This window comes from Danio rerio, chromosome 10, assembly GCF_049306965.1.
Source record: "Danio rerio strain Tuebingen ecotype United States chromosome 10, GRCz12tu, whole genome shotgun sequence".
Classification (NCBI taxonomy): Eukaryota; Metazoa; Chordata; class Actinopteri; order Cypriniformes; family Danionidae; genus Danio; species Danio rerio.
Genome location: NC_133185.1, coordinates 34,392,294 through 34,414,684, shown reverse-complemented (window position 1 = coordinate 34,414,684; position 22,391 = coordinate 34,392,294). Strand labels below are relative to the sequence as shown.

Below are 22,391 nucleotides of genomic sequence, written 5' to 3'. Positions count from 1 at the left end.
CAGTCTGGTGTGTGGCCCCCCTTCCTTGTTGAAACTCACACTGCTAGCAATATAAGATAGTTAATTTGACAAACTGAACACATTCTGTACAGTACAGGAGGCAATCAGGACGCAGAACAAAATGCGCTGTAAAAGAAGAACAAAACAATGAAAAAGCCTGTCAAATTGCACAAAAAAATAAAAATAAAAAATAAAAAATCCACGAAACTGCAAGGCTGTGATATGTGTACCGCGTTATAGCAAGGGAGCTCTCTGTATATACTTTTTGATTGGCTACAGAACAAACAATTGTTATACAATAACTTGCCTAATTACTCTAACTTGCCTAGTAACCTAATTAACAAAGTTAAGCCTTTAAATTGCACATTAATACTAGAATACTAGTTTCTTGAAAGATATTTAGTGTTATGTGCTGTCATCATGGCAAAGGTAAAATAAATAATTAATCAGAATTTAGTTTAGTGATGCAAAAACAATCTTCTTTCCCTTAAGCAGAACTTGTGGAAACATAAAATGGTTATATTTGAACAGGGTGGCTAATAATTCTGACTTCAACCGTATGTGGAAATGTTATCTTTGTACAGCTTTCCTATACAGTATTCAATTTTGGTTAGGACACAGCCTTAAAAGGCAGTTGTTTATGTAGGCAGCAGACAGTAGGGCACCAGTATGCTTTGAAACAAATCTTCTAACTCAATTTACAAAGTGAAGGCCTTTAAGCATATGATCCCTGTGTTGACCGACACTTTTATCCATCCCCGCCTCTTAAACCAGATGACATCTCTAACTTCCTGCAATTGAAGTTATCACTGCTCACAGAAGAGCCTGTGGTGGCAGTCGGCCACATCTGTCATATATTCACATCTCCACCAGGACCGGCTCTGAAAACACATGGCCAAATCCACAGCGGAACTGCAAACATCCCTTATTTAGGATTCAATCCAGCTCCAGGATTGGTTTAAGCCGGAGTTCAAAAGCTGCACATCACAAATCTAGTCGACACCCAAACATAGCCTGATGCAAGTCAATTCAGACTCTGTTCAAGCTATTCAGAGAGCAAAAAGGTTTTCGACGGGATTCTGGAAAGATGATCAATAATGTAGAGACTGTAGTCTGAATCAGCAACACTTCAAGGGATTCTCAGGTTTGCTTCTGTTAGAGCGCGGAGGAGAGACACCTCAATTTGTTGGAGACGAGAACAGGTACAGAGAGCATATAACAATTCACGAAGCCATTTACAGCATGTATCGCCTTGTTCTTTACAGCTCTTGTGACAAACACGAGGGAAAGAGTATTTTGGTACAAACAAACCACATTAGAGGCTGTTGAACTCTGAATTCAGCTTCGGGTAAAAGCATAAGTCTGGCATAAAAAATAAAAAAAAAGTTTAGCCTACACACAACACCTCTTGTTTACTGTCATCCTACACTGCACATAAACACCTGTCAATCCCGAAAGCCTATACATTATTCATATGACACAAATGTCAACATGTCTCCATAGTGATAAAGCCACCATCACCCAACCTTCTATCAGGAGAAAGCTATTTATCACTTTGCATATCATTCTCTTTTTTTTTTTTTTTTTGCATTGGCGGTAATAACCTTAAAACCTGCTGGCTTACTGCCAGGCCACTATACATGTACGTTGCTGAATCACTAAATGGTGGGGAGAAGAAAATCCTCATCATTTTGCAAATGTAGAAGCCTCAATTTACAGGGATAAAGGCTATAGCCACGTTCCAGTATGAATGCAGAGAACAATGTGTACGGCAAAGTAGCATTAAATAAATCAGGCCCCGCACGAAAACCAATTTTAAAAAGTCATCGCCGCATGATAAAACCTTACAGAGGCAAATGAGGGAGACAAATGGGGAAGGCTCCAGCCAGAGCCGAATCTAATAACGGTGCGGGACACGCACACACATAAAGACAATATGTGTCGAACCTTGCAGTTCGGTTGGTCTCAATGACCAGCATGAAATATGTGAGACCGCACTGTACTCACAGAACGAATTAGAGCAGAACTTCATTGCCACAGAAACTATTAGGAAAAGATATAAAGCAAAGGTTGCTAGCAACTCTTGCTTGTCTGATATTTCTTAAAACACATACACACAAACACACACTTAGGTTGGTGTTTAAATGAGGCTATTACATACACTGTAAAAAAAAGATTGGGGTGCCGGAAAAAAAATCGTGAAATAACGTTTGTAAAACTACAGAAATTTACTGAAAAATTTAAGGAAACCTCTGAAATGTAATGTCCGTTGTTTTACAGTAAATTACCATAATTTAACAGCCGTAATTTAGCGTTATTTTCCGGCATCCCAGCGGTTGGAAATAAACCGTAGAATTACAGATTTTTTTACAGTGTATTCTTGTATTATTTCATTATATTATACTAAATGATAGGCAGCGCTGTGGCACAGTGGGTAGTGGTGTCAACTCACAGCAAGAAGGTTGCAGGTTCCAGTTGCATGTTCTCCCTTTGTTGGTGTGGGTTTCCTCCGGGTGCTCCGGTTTCCCCCACAAGTCCAAAGACTATGCGCTACAGGTGAATTGGGTAAGCTAAAAAAGTGTGTGAATGACCGTGTATAGGCATTTCCCAGGGATGGGTTGCAGCTAGAAAGGCATACACTACAAAAAAAAAAATGGTGGATAAGTTGGTGGATCATTCCGCTGTGGGGACCCCTGATTAATACAGGGACTAAGCTGAAAATGAATATATGAATAATAGACGGTTGAGTCAATTATTCAATGACTCATTTATCAGGTCATCTTCTGCCAACTTATTGGTGGTTGTAATTTCATCTTTGTTCCTAATGCTTTATGTTTTTGCATTATTAAGGATGTAACAATTAGAAATGCAACGGTTCTCACAAAAAAAATCGTATTGTTTGTTGTTCTTCCGGCGAGGCAGTGGCGCTGTAGGTAGTGCTGTCGCCTCACAACAAGAAGGTCGCTGAAATGCTGGTTCAAATCTCGGCTCAGTTGGCGTTTCTGTGTGGAGTTTGCACGTTCTCCCTGCCTTCACTTAGGTTTCCTCCGGGTGCTCCGGTTTCCCCCACAGTCCAAAGACATGCGGTACATTGTCCGTAGTGTATGAGTGTGTGTGTGAATGTGTGTCTGGATGATTCCCAGAGATGGGTTGCGGCTGGAAGGGCATCTGCTGCGTAAAAACTTGCTGGATAAGTTGGCGGTTCATTCCGCTGTGGCGACCCCGGATCAATAAAGTGACTAAGCCGACAAGAAAATGAATGAATGAATGAATGTTGTTCTTCCATGGTTTGGTGCACCTTGTGATCCGCGGTTCAGAAAAAGCATTATTAATGTTGGATTGGTGATAAAAAAAACTGCAATAAAAGTCAAAAAGTTCCGCCTTTATGCTGCTGATTACCATTCACATGTCTGTGACCTGTCCAATCACCTTTTAGTTTTTTAATCAGTTGTCGATCAGTTTTAATCAGTAATCAGTCACGTGTCGGTGTGTGTTGATTTTCTAAGAGTTCTGGCAAATGAAGGAGATAAAGCCAAAAGTGCAGGTGAGGCCCAAACACAACGCATTTCCGCCAGTGTTTCAACAGGCACACAATGTAAATTCAGACAAACACACAAAAAACAATGAACGCTGATTTAATTTTTATTTTTTTATGTTGCAATGATAGCGTAGATCAGTGGTCACTAGTGGCCCGAGTGGTACGGTACGGTTCGGTATGCTTTTATGGCCGTTTCCACTGTCAAAAGGTACCTAAAAGCGAACCTTACCGTACCACTTTTTGGGTACCCTTTGCAAAAGGTATTTAGCATGACAAAAGGGTACCAAAAGGTAGAGCTAGTCGTCAAATGTGTGAAGCATGTTGCACTGTCAGGTGTTTGTTACCTGATTAATATGTTTATTGTTCTTTGATTTTTTTCTGTATCTATTTTTTCTAAACACAGCACATACCAACCGTACCAAAACAGTGACACTAAAATCGTGAGACATAACAAACCATGAGTAGATTGAACCGTTTCATCCCTAGTAATAATTCACCATGAGCCGGTTGAAAATCGATTCAAATCGACTGTGATGTTACACAACAAATCATAATACATGTTTTGAACAGCAGTATTCAGTTTATTTACTTAAAATGATCAATAGCAGTAAAGAAGATGTAGCAAATAGTTTAAAGCATCGACAAGGATGAATATTAATGTTGAAAAAGCTCCATCCCCATGCAAATCAGAGAAGTGCCAAATGTCTGGCCTACGCCTTGTCATATTGGCAGATGTATGACTTGTCATGTTCATTGTTTACTGCCATCGATTTAATACGATTGAACTCTCTTGTAAAATCTGGTGAATATGATATGTGTAATAAAGTGGAGATCACTCCAATGCGCACATGTCTGCTCATTTGCTGGAATCGTATTGAATTGTGGGTTGAATTAATCATTACATCCTTATGTATAACAAAATGTTCATATGAAACAAACACACCAAAAATACACGTGTAAGAATCTAACCTTCACCTCTACCAGTTTAATAAATAGGCTTTTAGACATTCCTTTCTTAGTTCAAGATTAAGCATCCAAAATCTTTGTACTGATTGTCCATTTATCCTGCAGTTACTTTAATTTATTTTTCCCACACTAAAAAACTGTCCTTGGACTGCCTGAAATGTGCAGTATTTATAGCCATTTACTTTCCCCTAATTGTTCAAAAGCCTTGCAGGGATGGTTACACAACTCATAAACCAATGTTACATTCTTTCTTCTGTATAACATAAAAGGAGAAATTTATAGCAGAGAAGTCCTAGTTCTATACCATATATTGTAAGTCAGTGGTGACCATGACTGTCAAGCTATTTTCCCGTTATAGCAAAGTTTAGAGTCTGCTGAATGGCTTCTGATGACTTCAACACACTCGTATAGATTGAGCACGGTAAGGGATGCTGGACAACAGTGTTGGGAATTCACATGCAATTTATTAGAGAGAACTATCAGGCATGCAATATTAAAAAACAGGAGCAGAGCATAAAGGTAATCTAAATACTTATTCAAAAAATGGGCAAATGATCAGAATTCAGGAGGCAAAAACAACAAAACAATACACTATGCAAAGGGTCAAAAAACACAGCTAGACTAGACAAGGCAGAACAAGGAAAGGCTTTATAGTGTTACAACAACAAGACTCTGCAGTGTGTGTGAAAATAGGAGTTGTTTTATAGTCTAGGTAATCATTGAATATGAGTTTCAGCCGTTTGTTTGCCTGTGTGTTCGGAATATTTTCAGGATGTAGCAGGTGTTGATTGGTGCACAGCATCATCATGGTAGTTATATATATATATATATATATATATATATATATATATATACAGGATTCAACGCTAAGGACATTTTCTACTGGCCCGACTGGACCAGCGGTTCAGATTTTTACTTGCCCTGAAAATTTTTTTACTGGCCCCACCAAAATAAATAAATAAAAAAATAGTTATTTCCTAGCCACATATTTTAAATAATGTGTCAAAAATAATGTCTGTGAATCTAGAACTTAAATATTTAATTTTTTTTAAATATTTAGCAGTAAAATACAGCAGTATGGAAAATGTGCAGGTATTTTATTGCAAAGCAAAAGGTGGCTGATTTAAAAGTGACAGAAAACTATGCAAAACATCACTTCATTTTTTTTTTTGCCGTGTTGTACCCATGTAAATCCATTAGAAATGTTAGAAACAGACGTTTTCTTTAAGCCTCATAATTTGATGTTGTTGTCATTTTGTCGTCTCTTCACTGTACTGGTTTTAACATCCAATCAGATAAAAGGAACCAAAAAGCAATATGGTGTTTACCACTTCACAGAAAAGGTAGCATTCAAAGACTTAAAAAGCACAAATTGTTTCTCGATTCTAACACTGTATTTGCATGCAATTGACAAATTGTCACAGGCAAATGAAAATTTTGTAAGAAGGCAGCAATGGCCTGATCAGGCCAGTAATGATTGTTTCTTCTGTCCCGAACATCTCTCACGCTGGCCCCGGACCATCGGGCAGTCCTTATTGTTGAGCCCTGATATATATATATATATATATATATATATATATATATATATATATATATATATATATATATATATATATATATATATATATATATATATATATATATATATATACACACACAGTTGAAATAGATTTTTTTTTTCTTTTTTTAAATATTTCCCAAATTATGTTTAACATAACATCTCTCACGCTGGCCCCGGACCATCGGGCAGTCCTTATTGTTGAGCCCTGATATATATATATATATATATATATATATATATATATATATATATATATATATATATATATATATATATATATATATATATATATATATATATACACACACAGTTGAAATAGATTTTTTTTTCTTTTTTTAAATATTTCCCAAATTATGTTTAACAGAGCAAGGAATGTTTTAACGTATCCCTGATCAGCTACAATAAAAGCAGTTTAAAAATGTAAACACCATTTTAAGGTTAAAATTATTAGCCCCTTTAAGCAAACTTTTTTTTTCTAAACCATCAATTAATTTAATAACTAGCCTAATTAGCCTAACCTGCCTAGTTAACCTAATTAACCTAGTTAAGCCTTTAATTGTCACTTTAACCTGTATACAAGTGTCTTATAAATATCTAGTAAAATATTATGTACTAACTATTATGTTTAGAAATGTGTTGAAAAAATCAGCTCTCCAATAAACAGAAATTGGGGGGGAGGGGGGGGGGGGGGGGGGATAAGCAAGGGACTAATTATTCAGGGGGGCTATAGCAATTTTACAATATTGGTTGTATCAAACCAAATTAAAATAGAAGTTCTAGTAAATTAAAACTGCTTCAGTCCAGTTTTCACAGTTTAGTCCAGTGTAATGTAAATGAAAAAATATGAAAAGTAAATCCAATGATACGATTAAGTTTACTTAACAAAACTAAGTGGATTGAACATAAAACAACTAAATCAGGGGTGGCCAACCCTGTTCCTGGAGAGCCACCTTCCTGCAGATTTTAGTTGCTACCCATATCAAACACACCTTAACCAATTAATAAGGACCTGAACACCACGTGATAATTACAGGCAAGTGTGTTCGTTATGGGTTGCAACTGAAATCTGCAGGAAGATGGCTCTCCAGGAACAGGGTTGGCCACCCCTGAACTAAGTTGTCCCACAAGAATTGTGTTCTTTCAGCTCATTTTAGAAAAGTAGTTTGAACAAGCAAGCACAACCATTTCTTGTAGGCTCAGATTGTTTGGAGCAAGATCTGCAAGATCTGCAATCTGCAGTGGTTTATTTGCTGCTTTGAGCTGCTGCATTCATGTTTTGATAAATCATGGATTGTCAGTTGATCACTTGTAAAACTTTCCACTCCCTCTGATTCTTTCACAAGATTACATTCTCACTTTAACTTTTTAAGAAAATCTGGCTCTCATTGGGGATGCTTTTATAAGACATTTTTGACAAAGTGGCAATTGTGGCATATTGGGAAAATATACTCTTAATACTGAAATAAGAAATACTTTCTTCTGTTGCGTTTTTACATTTTAAATACTCACAGGGACATTCCGCAAGCAATTGCAGAGCAGATGCTGGGGTGGCCAGGTCAAAGACAGGAGGAAGACTGTCTACCTTCACCTGTTCCTCAAGTATAATGGGTCTGAACACCAGCGGGCAACATGACCTAAGAGCGCATGCTGTCTGCGTATGACCCAGACACATCTTTTATATGAAGGGCAATTGAACACAAGGACAAAGAGCCTCACAAACAATATCCAAAACAGCCATCTTCCTGGAAACGAAACTCCAAATCTTCTATTTCTTTGGAGAAGTCATTGAGGCTATAGAGAAAATAGAGGTAGAAAACCAGGGCGATCTTCATATCATTTAAATAAATTACTTTTGCTCGGAGGTTATTCACAAATGCAAAAATTGGCTGAGGAGACATTCTCGCCTGATCAAATGATGAAAAAGGTTCATTTCAATTTGATTCTATCGCTTCAGAGGCTCCACCGTAATAGTACAGCAAGAGTGCTGGAAGGCCACAAATAAGCGTGAAACACTCCTCAAATCCAGGTTAACTGTTATCAACTGTGTCCACGAGATCTTTGAAGATGGGGAAAAAAAGAGAAAAATCAACTACTATGTACAAATTTAGATACATTTAGATTCAACCTAGGGTTTTACATGGTTCTGTCCTGAGCAAAAAAGATTTCTAAAAAGTGCTGAAATGCACCAATAACAACCTTGCTAAAGTTTGACAATTGGATATCCACAAAAAAACACCAGAAATCTGATTAAACAACCTGATGAAGGCATGACCAGACTCTTAGGGCTCTATTTTGACGGTCCATGCGCAGAGCGCAAAACGCAGGGCGCAAATGCTTTCAGGGCGTGTCAGGACGCGTTTTTGCTAATTTAAGGACGGGAAATCTGCCTTGCACCGCGGCGCATGTTCTAAAAGGGTTGAGTTTATTTTCTTAATGAGTTATAGGTGTGTTTTGAGAGTAAACCAATTAGAATCTAAACACACATTCTCTTTAAGAGTCAGCTGTGTCGCGCCAAGAGCGCATTCGCTATTTACAGGACGCAAAGTAAGTCTAAGTGGAAAAAATTAGCATTTCATAAGCAAACAGTTAACAGTTAACAGTTTTTTTTAACAGAAAAACTGTTAAACAGAGCATCTACTGCGTGAAAATGAGAAATAATGGATCACTTTCACTTTCGCTCTTGGATAGGGAAACCTTTACGCACAGACATCAATTAGTCTATAAATAAATAATTTTGTTTATTAAGCGCAAATATTCGTTTCAAAACTATTTCTAAATTCAGTTCTAATTTCCAGCAAACGAATAAATGAATAATAATAGCAAAATGTGCTCAAAAACCTGAGTTATATCCTAAAACACATACTGTGCCCCATATGGTCTAAAACCTGCAGGTGGGCAAATCTAAGCTTGCTTTTAATAAAACAAATATAAATATGGATATAATAAATAATGCTGCTAATAATAATAACATTATACGAAAGCAAATTGTTATGAATGAACTGAAAAAGCCTCCCGAGATGAAGAAGACATAAAAGCAGTGGTTTTTCATATTTATGTAGGCTAGAAAATAATGTTTTGTAATATTTTAATCCTTTATATTTATATTCTATATCTATTCTTATTACATACTATATATATCCTTAATATTTACATTTTTTCATATGTAAAGATATTTGCCTATTGCTCTCTTGTGCGTATTAAGCAGTGCGTAAGCGAGGTGCAACTCTGCGCTGGAGTTTAGACCGGGTTAGTTTTGGTCTAATGAAAAATCTATTATAGTTTCTCAAAATAGCAACGCGCCAGCGGTCCGCCTTAGAACGCCTTCCTTTTTAGACCAGAACGCCTATGGGCGCACAAATGAGCGCTAATGCATTTGCTATTTAAACAGCGTAGCGCAACGCCTCAAAACGACTCTTGTGCCAAGCTGAAACTACCAAAAGACTACTGCGCCACGTCTTGCGCCACACTGCGCCGGGTGTATGATAGGGCCCTTACTGTTTCAATAAACTCAGAATTTCTTTCAAAGCTTGAAAGCAATGTGAAAAACCTCTCTCAAATAATTGTCTGTGTTAGCGCACCTGCACCAACCATTTAAGTGTGAGTGGTGCTTATTTCTGGATCCATAAATCAAACGAAATACACTGGAAATCAGGCACAATATGTTTTAACCCAATCGATCTTCCTAATTCAAAAGTCTCAAATATTTTACATTTCCCTTAGCTTTAAACAAAGCCACTCTCCAGAAGCCAGATGACAGCTTGCCAAATTAAAGAATTTCAATTACACCCCAACTTCTGCTCGGGCTGATGGATTTGCCCTCGGAGAGCATAAAAGATCATAAAACATCCCAAAAAAACAGGTGAAAAATAAATAAATAAATTCTCAGCATCACCAATGTTTCTCTCAAGACAAATAAAGTAACTCCAGTGATGTTCCAGAAGCCTCTGTTGGAGAGTCTGAAACAGTGCCAATACTGGCAGGTGAGCAGGGTGTGAGAGCCTCCTGCCAAAACTAAATCAATACAATCATCAAGCTTTGGGTGGAGTGAATTTCTGAACCCATCAATAACATTCCAAGGTCAACTATCACACCTGAAGAACTAAAAAAAGCACCATATACAGTTGTATATAAGTCTGAATTATTAGGCCTCCTGAATTATTAGCCCTCCTCTAAATTTTACCCCCAAGTTCTATTTAACAGTTTTAATAACTCATTTCTAATAAATAATTACTTTTATCTCTGTCATGATGATATTGATATTTTTAAAGGTATTAGTATTCAGGTTAAAGTGAAATTTAAGGGCTTAACTAGGTTAATCAGGCAAGTTAGAGTATTTAGGCAAGTCATTGTATAATGATGGTTTGTTCTGTAAACAATTGGAAATATATATATATGCTTTAAAAAATTAAGCCTGCTTTTACTCTAGCCAAAATAAAACAAATAAGAAAAAAATATAATAGGAAAAACTGTGAAAAATTAATTGCTCTGTTAAAAAATCGTTTGGGAAATATTTGAAAAAGAAAACAAAACTTTTAAGGAGGGTTAATAATTGTGACTTCAACTGTATATATATTTTCTGACATTACACTGCAATAATTTTTCTGAAAACGAAGCATTTTCCCTCTGAAACTGAATGTTCTATCAAGGCCAGAGTGAAGCATATTTCAAATCCACAGATGCAGAAGGTTTCCAGGTACATTGGTGGTGTCCCTATGTGGCCTACGGTCATAAGCAACTGCCCACGTTCTGCTCTACTGGACGTACAGTTCCAGACTGGGGGGGAAGTGTCCTTTGCACACTTTGTCAGCATAAATCAATTTCTTTCTCTTCCACCTCAGCTAAAAGGCCTGAGCATATGAACATGTATGAGTCTAATGTGTGCATATAAAAAAAGAAGAGGATTCCTTCACCTAAACACAAGGTTATGGTGTTGCTAGGCAGCAGTTTGCTGGATGTTCAACAAAACCTGCATCAGAAATTACATAAACTTTACCAAAGAGGGTGAATCTCATAAATAATAATAATATTTAAAAAGTTATTAGTGGTTAATAGTTTTGAGGAACAGTTTCTGTTTATAAATAAGAGAGAGCACAACATTGGATTGATTTCTGAAGACTCGGTTAATGACTCCTAAAAATGTAGTTTTGACATCACATGAATAAGTTATATTTGTAAAAATATACATGTTGAAATGTTAAATTGTAATACTGCTTCACAATATTACTACTACTGTTTTCAATCAAATGAATACATCCTTGAAATGACCATAAGACTTCTTTCAAAATTGTAAATTGTTCAGAGTACATACTCTAGAGATACAACAGACAGACAGACATACTAGACAGACTAGATAGATAGATAGATAGATAGATAGATAGATAGATAGATAGATAGATAGATAGATAGATAGATAGATAGATAGATAGATAGATAGATAGATAGATAGATAGATAGATAGATAGATAGATAGATAGATAGATAGATAGATAGATAGATAGATAGATAGATGGACAGACAGACTAGATAGATAGATGATAGATAGATAGATAGATAGATAGATAGATAGATAGATAGATAGATAGATAGATAGATAGATAGATAGATAGATAGATAGATAGATAGATAGATAGATAGATAGATAGATAGATAGATAGATAGATAGATAGATAGATAGATAGATAGATAGATAGATAGATAGATAGATAGATAGATAGATAGATAGATAGATAGATAGATAGATAGATAGATAGATAGATAGATAGAAGTGTAAAACCTGTTGCATTCCCACACTGGATCAAGCGCAGACACACACATTCTCTTTAAACCATAACAATAAATAGGATCTAACATTTAGCAAGGGGAACAAGACTGGGGATCACTGAGAGAAATAGAAAAACGAGACTGGAAGTGAGCCTGTCACAAACAGGAATAGTTCAATTTGAAGCAGGCAAGCAGGCTAGGTTAGGACAAATCATATCTGATGATGAACATCTCAAGACTGTGAGAGAGAGAGAATGAGAGAGAGAGAAAGAGAGAGGGAGACAGACTGGTAAAGTTCGCAGATGGTACAGCGTGGCAAACATCACCATAACAGGACGACAGCAGGTTAAGAGGATTTTCTGCAGTTTAACGAGAGCGATACAGATCATTATTAATGCCCATCAAGCAAGCTGAGGCTTTTCCAACAATGGGATAAAACGTATTATATTACTCCCACTAGAAGATGCTGAAGATTACATCTAGAAAGAAAGAAGAACTCAATCTCGCACGAGGGAAAATGTTTTCCCATTCTGCTTTTAAGCGTTAACAAACTTTAAAGAAAGAAAAAAAAACAAAGAACTTGCAATGTGTCACCCTGAAGATACTTCCTCAATCACAAATTCATCTCAGTTCACATTAAAACACGCCACAAACCGGGTCTGACTCTTTTTGAATGAACCCTCAGCAGAGTGAATGGAAATCTCTGTCACCTACCTTTTGCATTTTAGCCTTCCTAGCATTCTGAAGCAGCCTGCGCCCTAGCTTCTTGGCGTACCAAATGGAGGCAAACATAGTGTGGCTGAGCGGAATCTCTCCGTATGAATTATGAGTAAACACTGTGGAGGAGTCACCAGTCTCAGCGTCAGAAGAGAGGGAGAGAGAGAGAGAGAGAGAGAGAGAGAGGGGGGGACAGAGATGCTCTTCACACTTCTCTCCCCTCAGTACAATCTACACACACACAGAGCCTAGAGCAGGTGAGAGAGGAGGAGGCAGGGCAAAAATAATAATAACAAAAAAAATTCAAACGCTGCCTGGCGAACTCGCAAACCTCTCAAACTAAAGAAAAAGAATAATGGTGTAGAACAGTTTTACACTCTGGGGCTGCTAGTAAATTTCACAAATAATTAAACAGCAATTCACACATGGAACTGAAGGGTTCGTTCACCCTACTGAAAATCAAGTCATCGTTTACTCAATACGTTGCTGCTGTGACGGTGTTTAAGCTCATTTTTAAACATGAAAAAAAAAAATATATGTATATTAGCGATCAGCATTACAATCATTTAAAAAGGGTAGGAATATAACAGAAGTACCCCATGTATACAGACAAAATTACAAGTGTTAATAATAGGATTTGATGAGAGACAAACTCTCATTCCTGGTCTGAAAAAAAGAAGAGCACATTTAGAATTTATTCATTCATTTTCCTTCCACTAAGTCTTTATTTCAGAGGTTTCCACAGCGGAATGAACCACTCTAAAGTATCTTCTTTATAGCATCTTCTCCATTTTGTCCATCTTCTCCATAGTATCTGCTATTTCAGCATATGTTTTATGAAGCAGCCGCAACCCAGTACTGGGAAACACCTATACACTTCAACAAAATCTCACTGCTTTTTGATTTAGAGGCAAATTCATATGAATTCACAATTTAGTATAATTTGCCTTTCCCCCAATGATGGTTGGGTTTATGGGACTGGTTGGCTGCCATTTTTCCTTTTTAAAACCGTAAGTTTTTATATGACTGAACTTGAGCGAATTTGTACGAATTAGCACTAAACTGACAAAACGTAAAAATAATTAAGTGTTCTAGTGAGATCAGGCTATACACACTCATTCATACACTGTGGCCAATTTAGTTTATTCAATTTAGCTATAGCACATGTCTTTGGACTCAGGGGGCAACCGGAGCACCCGGAGGAAGCCCACACAAATGCAGGGAGAACATGCAAATTCCACACAGAAATGCCAAATGCCAAATCGTACAAGTAAGGCAACAGTGCTAACCACTGAGCCACTCTGTATATATGATACAGTATGAAAAAAGCCAGACTGAGTAAATAATGACAGAATTTTGCTTTTTGGGTCAACTATAAAGTTTGAAAAAAAAAAAAATACTCAAATAGTAAAAAAAAAAAAAAAAAACTTATACAATGTGATATACAATGTGATAAACTTCAAACATCTTATTGTGATATACAGATTTGTTTATGAACTTGTTTGTTCTCATTACAATAATAATAAATCTCTCCATTTACCCACTCTTAAAGGGATAATTCACCAAAAATTCTGTAACCATTTACTCCACAATTATTTGTAACAAACCTGTTTGAATATTGAACACACACAAAAAAACATTATTTTGAAAAATGCTTGAAACCTGTAACCTTTGACTTACACGTTACCGGATTTCTATAAGAAAAAATAATGATAAATTAAACTCATAAAGTTAGGAACCACATGAGGCTGAGTAAATGGGAAGTAAAACAATTGGGATGAACCATCCCTTTAAAAAAATCCATACCTTTCATTTTAATTTTTCTGTTAAACACAAACAAACATATTTAGAAAATTTTGGTATCAGCAAAACATTGATGTCCATAGTAGGATAGGAAATACTAAATGGCTACCAGTTTTCAAAATTCTTTAAAATATCTTCTTGTGTGTGTGTTTAAATCAACCCAGGTTCATTATTAATACGTACCCCTATATACATTTCTGGAGATTGCGAAATACATTCCAGGAGTTTTTTTTTTAATTAATTTATTTTTTTTATTTTGCAAATCCACCAGAGGTTGCTGTTTATGGTTTTTCAGATCTCAAATTTCTCTCGTAAGTGACATTCGTGCCTGCTGTTCCACCAGAGGCTGATGTCAACTGACTCACTGACTGGTCGATCCTCGCACTCACCCCCTTCCCTAAACCCAACCAATAGTGTCTTCAAAATTACAGATTGACCCGAACACCCACTTCCCTAAACACAACCGACAGTGTTTTTTCAAATCAACCTAGAAAAAGAAAAGACCGTTATTTACTTGTTTATTTTATTTTTTGTCATTTGTTTTTGTTTTACCTGCTTTGTGGAACAGTTCTTAACCAGACTGAAACCCTGTCATCGTGGTCAACACCTGTCTGCATCTCACATCTAGCTACTGGGCAAACTGGTAACAGCAGAAAAGCCGTACACACTGAGGTAAGTGGTCAGCTGGAAGTGCAAAAAAAACCAGCTGCTGTCAGCAGCATCATACCGCCTCGTATCGTTAGTTTTAAAGCTGAAATGCAGCCATTCCTCGCTCTGGCTACATAATTCCCGCTCTCCAGAAATGTATAAAGGGGTAGGTTTTTACAATGAGTTTATTTAAATAGATTAGAAACAAGTGATGATGGAACATTCTTTTTTCTCTCCTTTTAACATCTTACATCTTATTTTCTTCCTTCTCTTATCTGCAGGTTTATTTACATAATGCCAACAGAGAGTCAGAGCGGTGTGTTTAATCTCCTGTGCAGGATCTAAATTCTGTTTCCTGTCTGTGCTAACAAAGCGAGTGACCCTGGGCCACTACAGTCGCTATCTGTGAGGAGAAGTAGATGGTTCTGGGGCTCTTCTGCCAGTGAGAGAGATGAATGTGGTTCCCCAAGCTAGTGGGCTAAATCATCTTACACTCCTCGGGTTCCTCTGAGACCAAAAAACACAATCTGTCTGCACCATCGGTGAGGGAAAACATGAGCTGTATCTCTCACACTTCTCAAATGCTTTGGATCCGTGTCAAATTCACATCTGCGCGAGACTGCTTCTGACACTGAACATAATGCTGGATTCTACCTGTAATTGTATTGTTTAATGCCACGAGAAGCTTTTTTAAATTATGTTGGAGGCTTTTTTAAAAGCAAGAATTAACATTTCAGCATTATACATTCACACCATGCGATTTTTGGTGAAACTAAATAGATGATTAAAACACAAAAACAAAAATGATGTTGTTCGATCAGTCAAAGTCAATAGGCTCTAGGGTTTCACAATATTGGAACAATCTAACATTGCAATATTTTGTTATTCTGCGATATAATTGTGACATAAATACAATTTTACCAGATGACTTAAATATATCTATTTGGTAAGAATTCATCTTTTTAGATTGATTATGATGAATCTGTCAGGGATTGCATCTACATAAAACCAAATAAACAATCTACAAGCATATATAAACACAACAAAAAATGTATACAAATAAAATAAAGTGAGTGTTTTATCAATAAATTAATAATGTTTTTAAAGAGTAATTTTTCTGAGTCTAACAATATTCAGGTACAGTAACTGAATAATAAAAATAAAAATAATTCAATAAAATTAATCATTATTATACTGTTGCATTCGCAGGTGTGTGTGTGTGTGTCTCTCTCTCTTTCTCTTTTTATCTGCACAGGCCCCACCCTAATTACGCAGACAAAGTGCCCTGGGATTGGTTGGAGTGACCAAGGGCATCTTTTAAAAAAGGGAGAATGGGCATGGGGCGAGACACCGAGTTGGTTGGTGTTGCGATTTTGCGTTTGGTGTAATAAGCAATTATAAAGTTGATAAGGGTTATTTTTTATTGTGTTTTTCCGTTTAGATGTGTGTGTAAATCTTGACTTTTTGTTTGTTGTTTTTCCAAAAAGGCATTTATATTATGTCCACTAGTGTTAAAGGAACTCAACAATGCATCAAACTGTGCTTATGCTGGCTTTTAGATACAAAAGTCTGCAAACAAAAGACCAAATACTCTTAAGCTATGCTTTTAACATTCACTCTATAGCTCTATACTCTGCAAGTTAACAATTATCTCAATTGTTTCTATTTTTACCTCTCCTAAAGGACTGTAAGAAACAACAATGATATTCAATAATGAAGCATAATTGAGGACCCCGTTAAAGCCAACATGAAATGGCATTTGCAACCCGTAATGTAACATAATTGCAGTTTTTTAGAGAAAAAAAAACTGTAAAGATGGACTTGGTTTTCTCTGTTAGAACACAAACATTGCTTTTATACCAGGGATGTCAAACTCAATTTCCTGGAGGGCTGCAGCCCTGCACAGTTTAGTTCCAACCCTACTCCAACACACTTACCTGTAGGTTTCAAGCCAGAAGGACTCAATTAGTTTGATCAGGTGTGTTTAATTAGGGTTGGAATTAAACTGTGCAGGGCTGCGGCCCTCCAAGAATTGAGTTTGACATCTCTGCATCCCCATATAGTGCATTTATCGTGTATGACCCTACATCCAAAGCGCTACACACACCAGCAATTAGTGGAGTGGAGATGATTGGAAGGCCATAATGGGTAAGGGCCAAACAAGAGAATTTGGCCAGGACACCGGTGTTCTTTGCAAGAAGTGCCATGGGATTTTTAATGACCGCAGAAAGTCAGGATCTTGGTTTAACCTTTCATTCGAAAGACGGCACCCACTGACAGTATAGTGTCCCCTTCACTATACTGGGGCATTAGGACTTCCTAAGACCATCAATATTTTCCCATGTGGTCACCCATCCAAGTACTGACAAGGCTCAGCCCTGCTTAGCTTCAGTGAGAAACCAGTCTTGGGCTGCATGGTGATATGGCTGTGGATTTATTGAAATTACGTGGATTACTTAATTCTACAATAAAAACAAGAATGTGCACAATGAAAGTAACTATGTTTTTATGTGAACTCCATATCTAAGTAATATTGATATTTTGTAAATATCGAATTTGCCTCTTCAAATGGCATGTACTATTTATGAGTCTTCTTATAATTCAGTAAAATGCAATAAATGTATCAAAAGTGACACTAAATAGGAATACATACAGTACAGTGGGGGAAATAAGAATTGAACACGTCACCATTTCTCACAGAAAATACATTTCTAAAGGTGTGGTTGACTTGAAATTTTCACCAGATGTTGGTAACAACCAAAGACATCCGTATATGAAAGAAAACAAATCTAACTAGTTTACAAATGAAGTTATGTGAATTAAGATTAAACAACACAGGAGAAATGTATTAAACACATGAAGAAAGGAAGATGCAGAAATCCCAGACAGCAGTTGAAATCTCTCAGAAGTTCTTCAGCAACCTTGTGGCCTTCCTCAATGTAAATTTATATTAGCTTCTTTAGTCCAACATCTACATTAGCAGGATGATGAAGATGAAGTCAGGGTGGGCATAAAAAACACAGCCAAGGAAACTCTCAAATGCTTTCAGAGAAATAAAATCAAGCTGTAGAATGGCCCAGTTATCACCTGACTTGAATCCAATAGAGAATACAAAATAAAGATAGACGAGACCCACAGAACCATCAGGATTTTTACAATCACACCTGAGCAATGTACAAACTCACACCTGAGCAATGCATGTGACTTCATTCTCCACATGAGAGGCCTTAAGCTGCCATCACCAAAAAAAAGCCTTTTATATAAAGTATTATATACGTATCAGTAGTTCAGTACTTTCTCCTAGTGTCATTCTATTGTTATTAAACATAACAATTTTTTCATATTTAGTTTTGTTTTATTTTTATGTTTTTACAGTTTGGATTTTTTCCAAAATCGGATTTAATTCCATGTTAACAGCTCCTTTAGAAATATTATTCCCAGGAAAAAAACATGATGTTTTCAATATTTATTTTCCCTGCTGTATATAAATATAGATTGGGTCATTAATTTCCACTGTTGTGATGCTCTAAAAGGAAAAAACCCAGCTTGACCAAATTAAGTTTTTCTTAGTGGAATAATGCAATCAGCTCTATCTGTTTCTAGCATGTGTGTGTTTAGATCCGGTCTTAAAGACCAAACTTTTCCAAACAATCATGTTGTACCATATTGATCACAGAGTTTCTTTTTTAATAAATGAAAATGAAACCTTTAAAAAAATATCACTGAACGAAGCCATGAAGCCACTGAAAAATATTACTTGTCAACAGTGATTAACCGTCATCTAATAATGTTTGTGTACTGCTTACTTACAACACAAATACTGCACATTTTTCAAGAGCCATCATTTTTTAACACTCAGTTGACACACAGATCAATGGTCAGCCCTTAGACTCATAAGACTCTCATTTTTCACACTGATCTGCTAAGTGGGTGTGTGTGAGCACATATTACAGCAGGAGGAGAGATTTCATTATTCTTCCTTCCGCTTCCCATCACACCCTGCCGTGCATTTTCACAAACTGCAAATGAGCTTCATTTTAACATCGCCGAACCTGTCTGCTGACAACATCTCACGTTCAGAGAAACACACTCATCAGCAAAAGCCAAAAAGCATCGTCTTGGAATTCCCAGAGTTCTTTGAAGCGAATCAGAGCTTAAACTCAGATATCAGTTCATCTATACACAACAACAGTTAAGATTAATTTAAAGAGCCCATATTATACATGAAATAGGGTCATATCTTGGTTGTAAGGGTCTCCAACAACAGTTTAATATGCATGCAAGGTCAAAAAACACTTTCGTGGTCTTATAATCTGCATTTATTTTTACCTAATTATCCCAGCGACTCCTGTATGAATCGTCCAGTGATTTGTTAGTTCCCAAACCCCTCCTTAGCGCGAAGCTAATCTGCGCTGATTGGACCAATGACAGTCTGTTGCGATTGGTCGGCTGCCTTCAGTCAGAGTGAAAAGCCAAACAGCTAATAAGCAATATAAAAGTAATGACAGTTCATACACGCTCGATAGTGTAGGCGTGGATTTTAGCTGCCAGGTGGGTCAATGTAAATACAGACTATGGACTTGAAAATACAGACAACTAACTATTTTATTGAGCAAAAACTCAAAAACAGTTGAGGAGATCTCCTAGCTTCTCACTCTGCTCTTTTCACAGACACACACGCATATTGCACACACACACACACACACACACACACACACACACACACGCACTTAACCTTGCTCTGGACGACAACGAGCGCGCGTGCACACACACACACACACAAACACACACACCTCCGGACGACAGCGCGCTCACACGCACACACAGACACACACACTACTCCCCGTCCACGGAGCTCCGTTAATAAAGCAGCACGCGTCGCGTTTTTAACGTGACTTTGCACGCGATAAGAGAATATAGCCAGTTAACCTGATACAGTACACGCGGTTACAAGTAACAAATCACAACTAAATACATTTGCAAGCTAGAGTCAACGAGGCAACGTTAATCGCACGTACTTACACTTGAGAAATGAAGGAAGAAAAAACCATCCTGACATCCATCAGTAAGTTACTCTTTACTGATCCTTCCTTTAACAAACGCTGATGAAGTATTCTTTGTAGCATGTAGTTTCCAGAAGTTTCCAGTAGTTTCCAACTGCTTGACTATAATGCTGAGGTTTCATCTTTGGGTAGAGACTCAATATATCCATCTGCAGTGTGACTTCAATCCACCGGCATGTTTGTGTGTGTGTGTGTGTGTGTGTGTGTGTCTCTGGGTTTCTGCGTCAGAGGGCGGGGCCTCAGGTTTGAAATCTCCCGGGTTTGCACGTGCACGTGAATAACTTGGTTTCGTTCGTACGTCATGGCGAAACACCTAATGAATCGGTATCAAGGCGACTCGTTTGAAGCACTATGAGTCGACTCTTTTATAGATGAATCAACCGTTTTAAACACTGTATTCTTACAGATTTAAGCCTTAGCTGGATACTTCACTTCACTTAGAGCTGTGTTACACACTACATGGAGGGGAATTTTCAAAAACCCATAATATGGGCTCTTTAAAAGTACATTATAAAATGATAAAAAGTTATTTGTACCAAATCACAAGGTGAACACAGAGCGAGTGATTTCCCATCAAATAAGTCAAAATGCTAACATGCGGGTGGTGTGTGATAAACAATAATGCAGGGACGTGATTCGCCCAGGCTGGTGGCGAGTGGAGGCGCTACAGAGTTATGAAAACCTTGACTCACTAATGTTACTCACTGATGTTCTTCTGACAGCATGGAGCTGTAGAAAAACACTGGAGTAAGCCTTAAAGACATAGTTCACACACAAATATAAATGTTCTTTTATTATACTCACCCTCAGGACAACTAAGATGAAGGTGACATTTTTTTTCTTCAGTATAAAACATTTTATTTCAAAATTCTTTCATGGTAAAAAGCAAGTAACGTTAATCATCAAAAAAAATAAAAAAATTAAAAAATAAAACATCTACAGGCAAAAAAAAGGGGGAAACACTTTACCCAAAGAGGTGATTCAGCTTTTATATTCATGACTTGACATGTTATGCCATCAAGTGTCATTCGCTCAGTTATGACATTGTTTGTTATGACAACTAGACAAACAAATGAATCACAACCTTTGTTTTTGTCTTTGTCGTGACAAGTGATGGGAATAATGGTGCTATAAATAAACTGCTGTACTAACAGCGCTAAATACTAAATATTTTCTTTCAGTAAAGAGTAATCAAATGAATCACTGTTTCCCCCTCTACAACGTCATTAACGTTACTGACAATAAAATGTGCATTACTAACAACACTAAATCGATTTTCATGCAAACTGCATCTCTCTCAGCCACATGACCTCCCTTTCTCTGGGGTGGTGTGTGTGTGTTCGGGGCTGGGGGGGACACAACCAAAAAGTGATGATGATTGGTGTGTCTGTGAATGTGGTGTAACTGAGAACATGATGATTGGCTTAGATAGAGTTCCATTGTTTGACAATCAGAGGCAGAGTAGTGCAGGTTCACACACGCATGTCACACACACACACACACACACACAGTCAGGCCCCATTTACACTAATGCGTTTTAGTTTGAAAACGCATAAGTTTTGCTACGGTTACGCCATCCGTCCACACTACGCCGGAGTTCTCGAGCGACGAAAACGGAGCGTTTCGAAAACGCTGGAGAGGCCGTTTTCATTCTGAAACGCTGCTGCTCCGTCTCAGTGTGGATGGGGAAAGACGGAGACATCTGAAAACGGAGGCGGAGCTGCAGACATTCGCCTCTCTGATTGGGGCTTTTCCTCAATATTAAGTAGCCTAACACACAGTTCAGTCCTGAATCTTCTCCATGTAAGTTCAGACTTCGCAAGTTTGATCAAGGCTGCATCTCTTCTTCTCAGTTTGATATGGAAAACATACCGAGGACACGCGTCAATCTTCACAGGGAACAGTGTACTTTATAACTTCATTCACATCACCCTGGCTACGTTGTTTCACTTTCTCAACAATAAAATGTAAACTTGATATAAGGAACTGCCTATTTTTATTTTAATATTAACAAGTAAACAGACAGCAGAAATGTTGAGGCGTCGTGCTGCATGAGCGTCATCTACACTGTGTGGATATTTATAACAAAACGGAGCCGATAACAACTGCCTCCTTTCAATTTCAGTGAAAATACGAAACATACCCTCTCTTTTGCTGAATATCAGTTTTAATAATCGATAATGGCCATTATAAAAGTATAACATACAATAAGTTTATACATTATAGGAAATAAAGGCAAGCGATCAGTCAATATACAGAATAGGCTACGTGGTTACATAAATCATTAACTTATCTTTGCGGTCAACCAAAACACGTTACCAGAGAACAAGTAATA

The 22,391-nt window shown here is 37.2% G+C and overlaps 1 protein-coding gene and 1 long non-coding RNA gene across 52 annotated transcripts in view; both read right to left on the bottom strand.

Annotated features, from left to right (window-relative positions):
- The window catches only part of dlg2 (discs, large homolog 2 (Drosophila)), a 426,869-nt gene that overhangs the window by 220,360 nt on the left and 184,118 nt on the right, over positions 1-22,391 (bottom strand).
- Positions 6,412-9,188, bottom strand: LOC141376401 (uncharacterized). The gene is made up of 2 exons (XR_012386414.1): positions 7,654-9,188; positions 6,412-6,997 (listed from the first exon to the last, which is right to left on the bottom strand). It is a non-coding gene; the product is annotated as an uncharacterized lncRNA (long non-coding RNA).